Consider the following 12,463-nt stretch of genomic DNA (forward strand, 5'->3'; position numbering starts at 1 on the left):
GAGTGCCACTACATGGCAGTTGCAGGACAACTAGGAGGTCAGGCCCAGTCAAGCATGGTGAAAGGCAGGTCCTGCCAGACTACTGTGACTACTTCTGTGACCAGGTGACTTGCCTGTGGATGTTGTCTACCTGGACTTCAGTAAAGCCTCTGACACTGTCCCCCCCACATTCCCCTGGAGACACTGTCTTCTCAAGGCTTGGAGAGGTGTGCTCCTCACTGGGTAAGAAGCCTGGAGAGTGGTAAATGGAGATACATCAGGTTGGTGGCTGGTCAACAGTGGGGTTCCCCAGGGTTCAGTGTTGGGCCCAGTTACGTTATGTATTTTTATCAGTGACCTGGATGAAGGGTTGACTGAGTTTCCCTTCAGTCAATTTGCAGATGATACCAAGTTGGGTGGGAGAGTGTTGATCTGCTGGGGAGAAGGAAGTCTCTGCAGAGGGATCTGGACAGGTTTGATTGATGGGCTGAGGCGAGATTGCACCTTGAATTCTGTGTTCAGTTTTGGGCCCCTCACTCACTACAAAAAAGATGCTGAGATGCTGGGGCATGTTCAGAGAAGGGCAGCAAGGCTTATGAAGGGTCTGGAGCACAAGTCCTGTGACGAGTGGCTAAGAGAGCTGGGTTTGTGTTAGCCTGGAGAAGAGGAGCATCAGGGGAGACCTTATTGCTGTCTACAACTACCTGAAAGGAGGTTGTAGTAAGATGGGAGTTGGTCTCCTCTTACAAGAAACAAGTGATATGACAAAAGAAAATGGTGTCAAATTGTACCAGGGGAGGTTTAGATTAGATACTGGGAAGAATTTCATTGCTTGGACGATCAGGCTTTGGAACAGGTTGCCCAGTTAGTGGTAGAATCACCATCCCTGGAAGTGTTCCAGATTCATGTGGATGTGGGACTTGGAGTCATTGTTCAATGGTGAACATGGTGGTGTTAGGGTAACAGTTGGACTTGAGGATCTTAGTGGTGCTTTCCAACCTTCACTATTTTAGATTTCTATGATTCAGAGCCCCATTTTGATGTAAGTCAACGAACAAGAGTGGAAGATGGCTAGCTTGGGTGAGCAGGTAACTCCCCTTGGGACTCTACAGGAGAAGGAAATTTTATGACCTATGAAAGAATTCAGGCATTGCAGAAAGATTACAGAGCTGTAATTCATATATGCAGGGACAAGACACAAAAAGACCTAAGCTCATTTGGAGTTGAAACTGGCCAGTGTTGTGTCATACAAGAAGAAAGTCTTTTTTAGGAATGTTAATAGCAAGAGGAGGTCTAAGAAAGCCATTTGACCACTGTGTGTTGCAGATCATTAGGGAAAATGGAAGAGAGGTGTTCAGTGGGGATTTTTACCCCAGTCTTAAATAATACTGATAGACCTTGGACAGTACACTCCTCTGATTTCACTGTGAATACTGTATGTAGTTCTGGGCCCCACAATTTGAGAAGGATGTGAGGATGTCTTTGAATGCATCTGGAGGAGGAGAACAAAGCTGATGGACTGGAAGGCATGTCCTGTGAGGAATGGCTGAGGACTCTGGATTTGTCTAGTGTAGAGAAAAGGAAGCTGAAATGTGACATCATTGCTCTCTACAGCTTCCCAAGGAGGGGAAGTGGACATCAAGATGCTCACTTCTCTGTGGGATCAAGCAACTGGACAAGGGGGAATTGTTCAAAGCTGTGACAAGAGAGAGTTATTCTAGAGATTAAGAAGCAGTTCTTTGCCAAGAGAATGATCAAAACAATGAACAGGCATCTTGGAGAGCTGGTTGATACTTAAGACCTGTCAGTGTTTAAGAGATATTTAGACAATACCCTTAATATTGTGCTTTAAATTTTGTTCAGCCCTGAAGTGTCCAGGCAGTTGGACTAGATAATAGTTACTGGTCCTTTCCAAATGAACTATTTTATTCTCCTCAAGGAGCACATCTCATTTAGTGTGGGATAGATGTAAAACATGAACGTCATTAGGAGTAAACCAATTAGTCTTTTAAAAATATTTACATCTCAAAAGCACCAATATTCTCAAAGCTTACTTGAATGTGGATGCAAATACATTACAGAGAAGATGAATAGGTGAGCATTAGCTGTCCTAAGCAGGCCTTCAATTTCTTTCCATCTATCAGTTATTTCCATTGTTTAGCTCTGTACTGGGAAGTGACAGTATCCCAAGGCTGGTGTAGCAGTGTGTCAATCTGGCTCCAAAATGGAAGAATATCCTGTATAGAACTGGCTGTAGTAAGAAATATTTAAAAACCTGAAGAGACAATTACAATGAATTGATCCTCTAGCAAAATTTTCTATTCAACAAGTTGTTTAACATCCCTGTAACTTGTGCTTAATCACAAAATATTTTAGAAGGGTGGTAATTGATATTAGAATTCCAAGTGATAAAATTTTGCTACATGTCTGAACAAGTTGTTCAAATGGTGAACTCCAAATAAAAAATAACTGTGTTTTAAAAATCATACTTGAATTTAAAGAATTGCAATTATGAATTTCCCTGCCTTTGTTATCCAATAATTGGAATTCTGTGGCTTCTCCTGATAAAATGCAAGGACTTTCATTGTAAAAAAAATCTACTTTCACTCTCTTCATTGCTGTCCCAAGGTGTAAAATTGGTATATCTTTATATATACTGGAAGGTAGACAAGTAAATTTTAAAATTTTTATTGTCACCAGATAACAGGAACATAGCTACTATATCCATCCCACTTTCTCCAGTGAAGTATTTCGTTAAATATTTCAAGAAAATTACAGACAAATAGAAACTCTTTTATGTGAACACAAAAAGTGGAGCAGCTTAACATATTTTCTTTGCTGCAAATTTTTCAACTTCATTTTAAAAAATATTGAAGATTTTGGGCATAGTGGCCTGCATATATCTATTATTTTCTGTGTACAAACAGGAAGAAAGAAGAGTTCAGTATCTTTTCTATGTCTGTGTTGAAATTCTTTCATTGTACATTTTTAATTTTTATCAAAAGTGAGGATGTGGAGGGTTTAGAGAGGTGGATTTTTATTTTTCTTTTTACTGATGATTCTTATAGTGTTCATTGCATGTGAGATAACTCTCTATGCTATGCAGAAATCCACTATTTAATTTTTTTTGTGAACAGTGAATTATGAATTATGATTGAAGGACAATTTAATTCTTTTGGTAAAAAGTAGCTAAAGAACTAATTTGAATCCATGGAAAAACACAGAATTACTCCTTGTAAGACATTCCCATTTAGGCTAATGTCATAATATGAAGTTACAGCATCAAATTTACATTGGAGAAATGGAATATATGTCTGCTGATGTCTCTGTAATGGCACTGATGACAGTCTCACTTAAGTGTCATGGAAAGAGACCTGGGGGCCCTGGTTGATGGCAAGTTGAATATGAGTCAGCAGTGCCCTGGCAGCCAGGAGGGCCAACTGTGTCCTGGGAGGCATCAGGCAAAGCATCGCCAGCTGGTCGAGGGAGAGGATCGTCCCGTTCTGCTCTGCACTGGTGTGACCTCACCTTGAATATTGTGTGCAGTTTTGGCCACCAAAATGTAAGAAGGATATTAAGGTCTTAGAGAGTGTCCAAAGCAGGCCATGAAGATGGTGAAGGGTCTTGAGGGGAAGTTGTATGAGGAGCAGCTGAGGGACTTGGTGTGTTCAGCCTGGAGAAGAGGAGGCTGAAGGGACGCTTCATTGCAGTCCACAACTTCCTTGTGAGCAGGAGTTATTACCAAATAATCTGTTCTGCACATTAGAGTTATCATATATTTTATGTGTAAAATGTGTATACAGTTCTTTTAGGTATTTCTAAACTTGCACTCAGCACCATTTTCTGGCAGAATGTAAAACTACTTATGAGACAGCATTTTATTACCATTCCCTATTTCCTAGTTAGATACATATTCATTTAGTACTCTCAGGCAGTTCATGCAAACCTGGGCAGACACTGATCTATTCTCTGTGGTCACCTGTGATGGGACCAGAGGGAATGGCCTGAAATTGTGTCAGCGGAGGTTTAGGTTGGATATTAGAGAGAGGTTCTTCACCCAAAGGGTTGTTGGGCACTGAAACAGACTCCCTAGGGAAGTGGTCACAGCACCAAGCCTGACAAAGTTCAAGAGGCATTTGGATGATACTCTCAGGCACATGATGTGACTCCTGTGCAGGGCTAAGAGCTGGACTGGATGTTCCTTGGTGGTCCCCTCCAACTTAGTATAATCTGTGATTCTATGAATTGCATCAGTTCTGAGCTATGCTTTCTAATACACCTAAGTGAATTTTATTTGGAGAATGATTTATTCACCAAAAAGTGGGTTGGTTCTGAATTTTTCAGAAATCTGGTGGAAAATTATGACTGAAAAAATGACAAAATGTTTAATTTAGCATCTACATGTAAAAAGATTTTGTTCTCTTGGAGGTTAGGCTTGGGAGAAAGGTAGGCACAGGTTCCACCTTGGTCATTGGATGACCTAGCACTTCTTTCGTACTTTAGCTCCTTGCAAGTCCTCTTTATTTCCCATTCAGATTATCAAAATCTTACAAAAGTTCAGTTCTCAGGATTGTACATCTGTCAAATTAGAGATTCCTCACTTTATTTATTCCTTGTATATCTTAGTATCCAGCTATTTTTTTACAGATCAGAATAGTCACTATTCTCTATGTTGAGCTCCTAGCTGCAGATCACAATTGCTTTAGTTCCTAGACTCAATAAAGAACTTTCACAAACACAAATATAGAGCTAGACCTCTATCTTACCTGATATTTTAGAAACATTCAAAAGAAAGGAAAGTTAGAAGCAGACAGAAATCCTACATATTTGATCTAACTGGAGCTTTTGAAATGTGATATATACTGGGAGTGGTAGCCATACAGGGCAAGTTATTCTGAAAGATAGTCACCTATTATTCTGTATTATACCTCAAACTGAGGGAAACTAGAGTTGTTCAGTGTCTGTTTTGGTGAGCAGCTCACTTGCCACTTTGCCTGCTAATTATTTTAATAATACACCAATGTTTTAAATATTTTAGATTGTTTCTAGTTTAGAGAGTGAGTACAATTTAATAATTAATGAAACAATATAAGTGATAAAAGCAAGAGATATTGAAAAAACATTTCACTGCCCAAACAATAAGTTTCCTTACTGGAGAGGATCACCTCATCACTTTTGCTTTTCTTTCAAATATTTAGTGTATTCAAACAATCAGGAAGGAAATAATTGAAGTTCAGTTGAACTTACAAAGGATTACATTAGAGAAGCCTAGAAAGTACATTGGAAATATGTTGGAAATTTCCAGGAAATCATACATGTTCACTTTGAATTTACACTAATTATGAAAACATGATAGGGAATTCAAAATAAAATATCTGTGTTTGGAGAGTGAATAAGGAAAAAACATGTTATCATTTGACATGCCTATTAGCCTCATCTTTTGGGTTTGGGAAATGGCTGGCAGGGCTGCTGTCAGATATGGCAGAATTAACTCCTGGAAGTCAGAATCACAGTGTATGTGTTCATGACATTAGAGTAGAAAAACTCTTTCTGAAAATTTTAACAGTATGCCAGTGATGCCATGTCCATAACAATTTCAAATTATTTAATGATTGCAATACTTGTTCTAGATTCAAAATTCAATCAGTTTGAAATTAAAATATATTTTTTTCACCAGAATCAAAGTTAAGCCAGGCTATTGAATACTGGCAGTCTTCCAAAAAAACTTCTTATTTCCTTATATTAGCTGTCTGTAGATCATTTTATTAAATGGTAAATCAGATGATCTCTTTTGTCTTAAGTTCCCATTGATTAAAGAAGTGAGCACCACTATTTTCCAGACACCTTAGTTATGAAGATTTAAGTATGAAAATTATAGTTCTACTTTTACTGAGATAGCACAGGTGACAAAGACGAATGTCTGACTACTTTCTTAAAAGTATATATTATTAATGTAACATTGTGAGTACATTGCAGAAGACAATTAGTCTTTGGGAGAAAACAGGATTCTGCTCCCTTAGTCCTGATACTTCAGAATGCAACAGTAAAGGACATCTGGTCAAAGTGCTGTGAAAAACTGTAACCTTCCTACTTCTCCTATTTCTTGAATCAGTGTGGAAAGAAATTATCATTTTCATTTTGCAAATCGGATATAATAACTACACTTGTGCAAAAGAATGAGCTTCACAGAATTCTTCAATAATGTGGCTGTACATGAGAATATAATTATGTCTATGACAGCACATGATGCTTCAGTGATTACTTTAACAATTTTAATTACAGAAAAGTTTCCTTGAAGCTTGAAAGGAAAAAGTGTATACCACTGACTAGGAAATATGCAGCATATAAAGAACATCAAAACCAACCTGCTACTGATTTCAGTGGAACCTGTCATAATCTCAAAGTTTATCCCTGCTGACATACCAAAGTATATTTTGGCTGTATCACTCCAAGAGGTAATCCTTTATCTCTTGTTAAATTACCTTAGTCATTTTGGAATAAATGGAACAATTACAGTTTCACATAACCAGGAATCTGTCATGAACTTCCAAGCTATAGGCCAGCATTCCACAAGGTAGTTACAACATGAGGAAAAGTTATCCACACAGACCAAATATCAGAGAAAAATAGTTATTCCCTTCTGTTCAGTTCTTACTGGACTACATCAGAAGTACTACATCCAAACAGAGAAAACAGAGAAAAACTGGAGAGTCCAAAGATGGGCGACCAAGATAGTTAGGAAGCTGAAGCACAAAACATTAAAGAAGAGGCTAAGGGACTTAGTAAATGTAGATCCAAGAAGAGAAAGATAAAGGTACCAAGCTGCCGTCATCAACTAATGTAAGAAATTATGGTGAAGATGGAACCAGATCTCCAGCAGACCAAAACGCAGTGATCACAACCTACAGTGAGAGAAATTCCAGTCAAACATACAGAAAAGATCTTCACAATTGGGGTGGTTTTAATCTAGGCCTTCCCTGGTTACCAGTTTGTAACCAAGGAAGGGGCAGTGTTCCCAGTATTCCATACAATTTTTATGTAAATCGTGGTATAAATAAGAGGGGAGGAGAAGCCTTCGTTCCTCTTCTCTTCTGCCGAAGTTCGGAAACAGTGGGTCCCTGCGTTGGTCTCGCTTATCTAAGGCTGAGGCCTGCAGCATCCACTGACCTGCCACGTGGAAGCTTGGGGAGTGCTGGCTGTGTGTGTGTCATTCCTGTTTTTTCTAAGGGACGTGGTGAGATTTGTTTTACTAGTTATTTTACTAATTCTCAGGTTTGATTGCGTATATCTGCTCGGTGTCCTTTTTTTGTTCCCTTCTGTCCCTTTTTCCCCTTTCCCTATCCCTTCGTGGGGTGTTTGGATTCCCGTTTGCTGTGTACATAGCATCTTAACTGTAATATACATAAAATATATATATTTTTATATAACTAGCTTGGTTTTTGGGTTCTTCAATTTGCATAGTTTTTTTCCTTTGCCCTGGGGGAAGTAGAAAGAGGGGAAGAGAGGGGCTGTTACTGGGAGGTTGGGCATTTGGCAGGGAGCCAAGTCCGAACCATCACAACAATGAAGGCGGTAATGTGCTGGAGCAGACTGACAAGAGAACTTGTGAAATCTCAATCTTTGCATGTATTCTAACTTCTCCTGGACATGGTCTTGAGTAAGTTCATCTAAATTTAGGGTAACCCTGCTGTGAGAAGGTGATGAAACCAAATAATCACTGCAGGTCCCTGCAAATCAGAATTATTTTCTGATGCTACAATTGTATTAATTTTGATATTCAACTATAATGTATAAAATATTTTTGCTATATCAGTGGTACCACATTGATTACAGATCCTGAATTCTGCAAGCTGCATTTTATATCTTGAAAAAAAAATTTGACAATATACTGAGAAGTAGTAAAATGTTTCTAATGCTAGATAAAATAGAAATTTACCAAAAGAGGTTGAAAATGAAAGAAAAAGAATGTTGCATTTGGTGTGGTTTTTTGCTTTCTAAATTGTGAATAAGCTACACTGGGGGAGGTGTTGGATTAATGTCAAGACAAAGATGAAACAGGATGGGGTAAAGAAGAATATAATTCATTCTTTTTGCAAAAATAATCCCCTGGGTCTCTCAGTTAAACTACAATGTTGGAAAAGCATTCTTTAATAACAAAATGGGAACTGCTTTACATCATAAACACACAAACCAGAAAGACTGTTGATTTTTATTTGCTCATTTAAAAATGCATAAGGATTTTTCCCTATTATGGTGGGTGCCTGTTAAAGCAGAAGAATTTCTAAGGAATGAGATGAGGACTGAGTTCTTACTTACATCTGGGAGATATCCAAATTAACTGAACTTGCTTCAGTGAATTTATTCTGGACTTTTACTGGTATAATTAAGAAAATAATTTGATTCTTTATGTTTCTTATTAGTCAGTGAAACTTCATTTTTATTTTTTATCTAGAAGTGAGAACTTTTCAGACTAATGTCAAAAAAGTACATATCAGCTAGCATCAAAGGACTTGAACGAACAATTGGAGATGTGGTTTAGCCTCAAAGTTTTTTTCCAGACTTTACAGAAGTAATACTACTTCTCCTTCACCGTTCAAATACAAGACATGGCATTGCAGAACTGGAGTACCAGAGATCAAATCAGGCTTGCTCAGCAGTCAGATAAGTTTTTAAAGCGATAGGTGCACATATATAGACATATATGAAATCATCATAAGGTAGTTTTTTTGAGAATACAATAGCATTTTATTAAGAGTATAACATCAGAAGCCTGGGGTCTGGTTTCCACAGCAACTCTGTGGAAACACTTTAATATTATTATTAGAGTTTGAGGGATGTAGGCTATTGCTAAATGAAATATAACCTCATTTTCTACTAAAACTTTGTTCAAAAATGGCTAATAATTCATACCAGAAAGTCAGTTTCTAGAGTAAATGTATTATCCATATTTTATCCCATTCCCTGAGGGATGTCTTTTCTATTTATTCGCTCTGTATCTTCTTCTGGGTTATTCCTCAAATATTGTATGGAGAAAACTCAAAAAGAGGGTGGGTTTTGAGAATATGAATATTTTATTTTAGAGCCAAATTCTGCTGCTAGTGCTGCACATTTTCTGTCCCAGAAAAGAAAAGCTTAAAAAATTCTCAAGATACTACACCTAGAAGAAATAATTTCTCCTAATATTTTCTAATCTTTCTAGTCCGACTACCTTTTTCCTTTAGAGACTAGAGCAGCCAGGTCTTCCAAGATCTCCACAGAGTAACAGGATAGCTCACACATTGTCCTTAAAGGGAAGGAACTGCAAAAGGTGGAAGACAAGCTCTCAAAGTTGAAAAGCCTTATCCCTGCTTTACAACTTATTTTCCAAAGTTCTTAAGCAGTATTGATGCCAGGCATGAGGAGGAAAATGATGGCTGTTTTATCCCTTTCTAGATCAGGTGTTTTGAGTGGAAGGTAGCCAGGGAGACCACTAAGTGATAAAATTATAACTGTTAATCCTGACACAGCCACCATTTTACCATTATCTCACCTCAGGGAAGAACAGATCTCTGGTTTATATCCAGGAAGATCCCCACTCTTGAGATATGAATAAATTTAAACTGGCAAGGAGTCTGGTCCAGACCACAAAGCTGCAGCCAAGCTCCTTGTTCACTGAGTGCCAAACTCAGGACTTGGCCAAGGTATTTGATATTGAAATGAAAACCTGCAGAGCAAAGTGTTTTACAAAGTTACACAGATCCACACCACCGAAGTCCAGCTGCTGCTGTACTGTCCAGTGTTCCAAACAGGAAGTGGGACTGCAGGTTGAAGCCAAACTGGAACTAGCAGCCAGAAGGAAATGGAGCTAGGAAAATCATACCTTTTTCAACAATAAGAGAAGAAAAATATTGAATCTGTAAAATTATTTCCTCAAGTTAATGTTAAGTACCTTCAATACTATGAAGAAAGAAAGAAAAAGAAAACCTTGTAGGAAGTGCTCCAGATTAATTTCCTTTACTAAGTGTATCAGGAAAAATTGTAGATCTTCTAGGGAACAGAAAAAGGAACTGATTAACACACTAAACTATTCTTTTAGGAGCCTGAGGAACATAGACATTAAATGAGAAACTGTAAATGTCAAGGGGAATTATTCTGAAATGTATATCAAAATGGATATGCAGAAATACAACCCTTTGTTTTGGTTTCTATGACTCTTTATATAGCCCCTTAAAATTAATATTTCAGTTCAGTTTTCTGTAAAAATTATGGAGCACTGAAGGAGAGAACGGTTAGAATACAGTATGAAAAAAAGTTACTCAAATGGAGTTGGAACTAAAATTTTAAAACTACATTAGATTCAACCTGGTGAGCTGTTCTCCATGCCTGAACACTGAAAGAACAGGTAAAAGAAGCTTTACGAATGAGTACTGCATGTTTAACACAAATCTACCGAGTCTAGGTAAAACAAACACCAGCAAATATTCTCACAGGGAGACAAGATGATCCTGTCAAGTACAGCTAATTACTCTGATTTTGATATTCCTTATCTGTCTTGAATGGACTTAAGAAAAAATTTTGAAGAACTTGCTTACAGCAAAGTGCTGTTACTTATTAAGACTATGGTGCAGTATATGACACAGGTAAAATCACATTTTACGTATAAAAAAAGTGAAGAAGATGGTTATCACAGAATAGTTAAGCGTATGACTACATATATATATATATATATATATATGAAACAGAGAAAGAGAGGGGGAAAAGTGATCTCAGTTTGGGAGTTCCTGATCCTACAGGGCAGAATCAATATATAAATTGTGAAAAATCTCATAAACTGCAAAATTCTAGGACATTTCCAAAAGTGAGTTTTTAATTGAAATCAAAAGAAAAAATTAATTCCTAAATTAAAGTACAGGTAATAGAATATTAATGATGCCCTTAGGATTAGGGAGTTTGCTGCATACGAAGGAGTTCTGTCAATTAATGCTGGTCACTGAAAGATACCTGTCCCACACAGAGTCCTGCATTTCCAGTTCCACAATTAAAACCCAGAACTAAATAAATGGTTTTCTCTAGAAGTCTGAATAATCTGGGTTGTGTTGCTGGTCAGTGGAAATGGTCTTCTTTCTTTATGGACCTTCAAGAATTACCTGCCAAAAGACAGAGGGTTTTCTAGTTATTCTGAAGTCACCCATTAATACAGCCCACACTCAGCAAGGTAAAAAAAATAATGAAAAAAAAAAAATTGATGAACTTCAAACACAAATCACAAAACTTAAAGAACAGATGGTCAGAAATAAAAGAACATGCATGTACCTGTTATCTGAAATAACACCACGGGTTTACTCTAAATTATCTAACCACCACTCCACAGGTATTTAAGGTGATGAGACACACTTCAATAATTTTAGTGTTTGTTTCTTTTATACCTAAACACTCTGTGGAATATTCAGATTCAAATCTGCCAATATTCTTAGGCTTTCTTAATGATACCAAATCAAAAGGCAATTTAGATACCACTTGATTCCTAATGATTGACTGCCCCTACCTTCTCTGGAAATGCTAACAGCAGGTAGCTGTCATCACTTGTGTATGTGGTAATCAATGTCTGATGGCAACTATTCTTCAGCACAGCTGAATCATGACCAAGTCATTAACTGAACCTAGAAATCATTTCCTGGTCAGTATGGTAGCAGGCTAAATTCCTAAAGATTTCCTAATTCTTTTTCACCACAATGAATCTTCCACTCCATACAGATATCCTACTTAATACTCATGGTTAATCTAGTCACAAAGCTGCGACTCTTGCAAGTAGTTCATTTTTCAACAAACTCAAAACAATGAACTACTTGGTAATAACATTAAGACTGGGAAAAGCTGTTCAGGTCAACTGCATTTAATTCTTGCCTTTTGAGGGATCCTACATAGGAATGTAAAGAAGAGTTTTTTGAGTTTCTTGAAAGAAAAATCACTGAATAAGATGGGATCTTAGTTATAATTAATTTCTGAAACAGAAGATGATACTATTCACAAATATGTCACAAAAATCTCATCCATATTAGGCAGAAACACATTCTTCAGATCACGTATAGCAACACCAAGGCAAATGGAATGAATTACCCTAAATGGAAAAAATTATGTAGGACAAATTCATGGGGAAATAGACCTGAGAATGAGGTTCTAGACCCTGGCAGTGACCCAAAAATAAAATTTTATTACATTTACAATGGGATTTTATGAGAATTATATAAAATAATATTCACTTAGGGTAATTTTAAATATCTGCATAACCAAAGATATAAGAGCAGTTAAAGTTCAGTACAAATATCTTTAATAAAACAGGAACAGGAAGTAATAGTAAATGCTGGACCAACAACCTGTCAGAGCCAACAGAAGGAATAAGAGGAATTTTACCTTTTAAGATCAAGAGACATTACTTGTATCACAGTCACAGAATAGTTTGATTTAGAAGGAACCTCTAAAGGTCATCTAGTCCAACTCCCCTGTA

The 12,463-nt window shown here is 37.2% G+C and overlaps 1 long non-coding RNA gene across 1 annotated transcript; it reads left to right on the forward strand.

Annotated features, from left to right (window-relative positions):
* Positions 1-441: 441 nt before the first annotated feature.
* On the forward strand, positions 442-3,457 carry LOC114056265. The gene is made up of 3 exons (XR_003570970.1): positions 442-452; positions 2,181-2,186; positions 3,338-3,457. It is a non-coding gene; the product is annotated as an uncharacterized LOC114056265 (long non-coding RNA).
* Positions 3,458-12,463: the final 9,006 nt, after the last annotated feature.

The sequence above is a fragment of the Empidonax traillii genome, unplaced genomic scaffold (genome assembly GCF_003031625.1).
Source record: "Empidonax traillii isolate 1590-97213 ecotype Southwest subspecies unplaced genomic scaffold, ASM303162v1 scaffold6:size4315531, whole genome shotgun sequence".
Taxonomy (NCBI): Eukaryota; Metazoa; Chordata; class Aves; order Passeriformes; family Tyrannidae; genus Empidonax; species Empidonax traillii.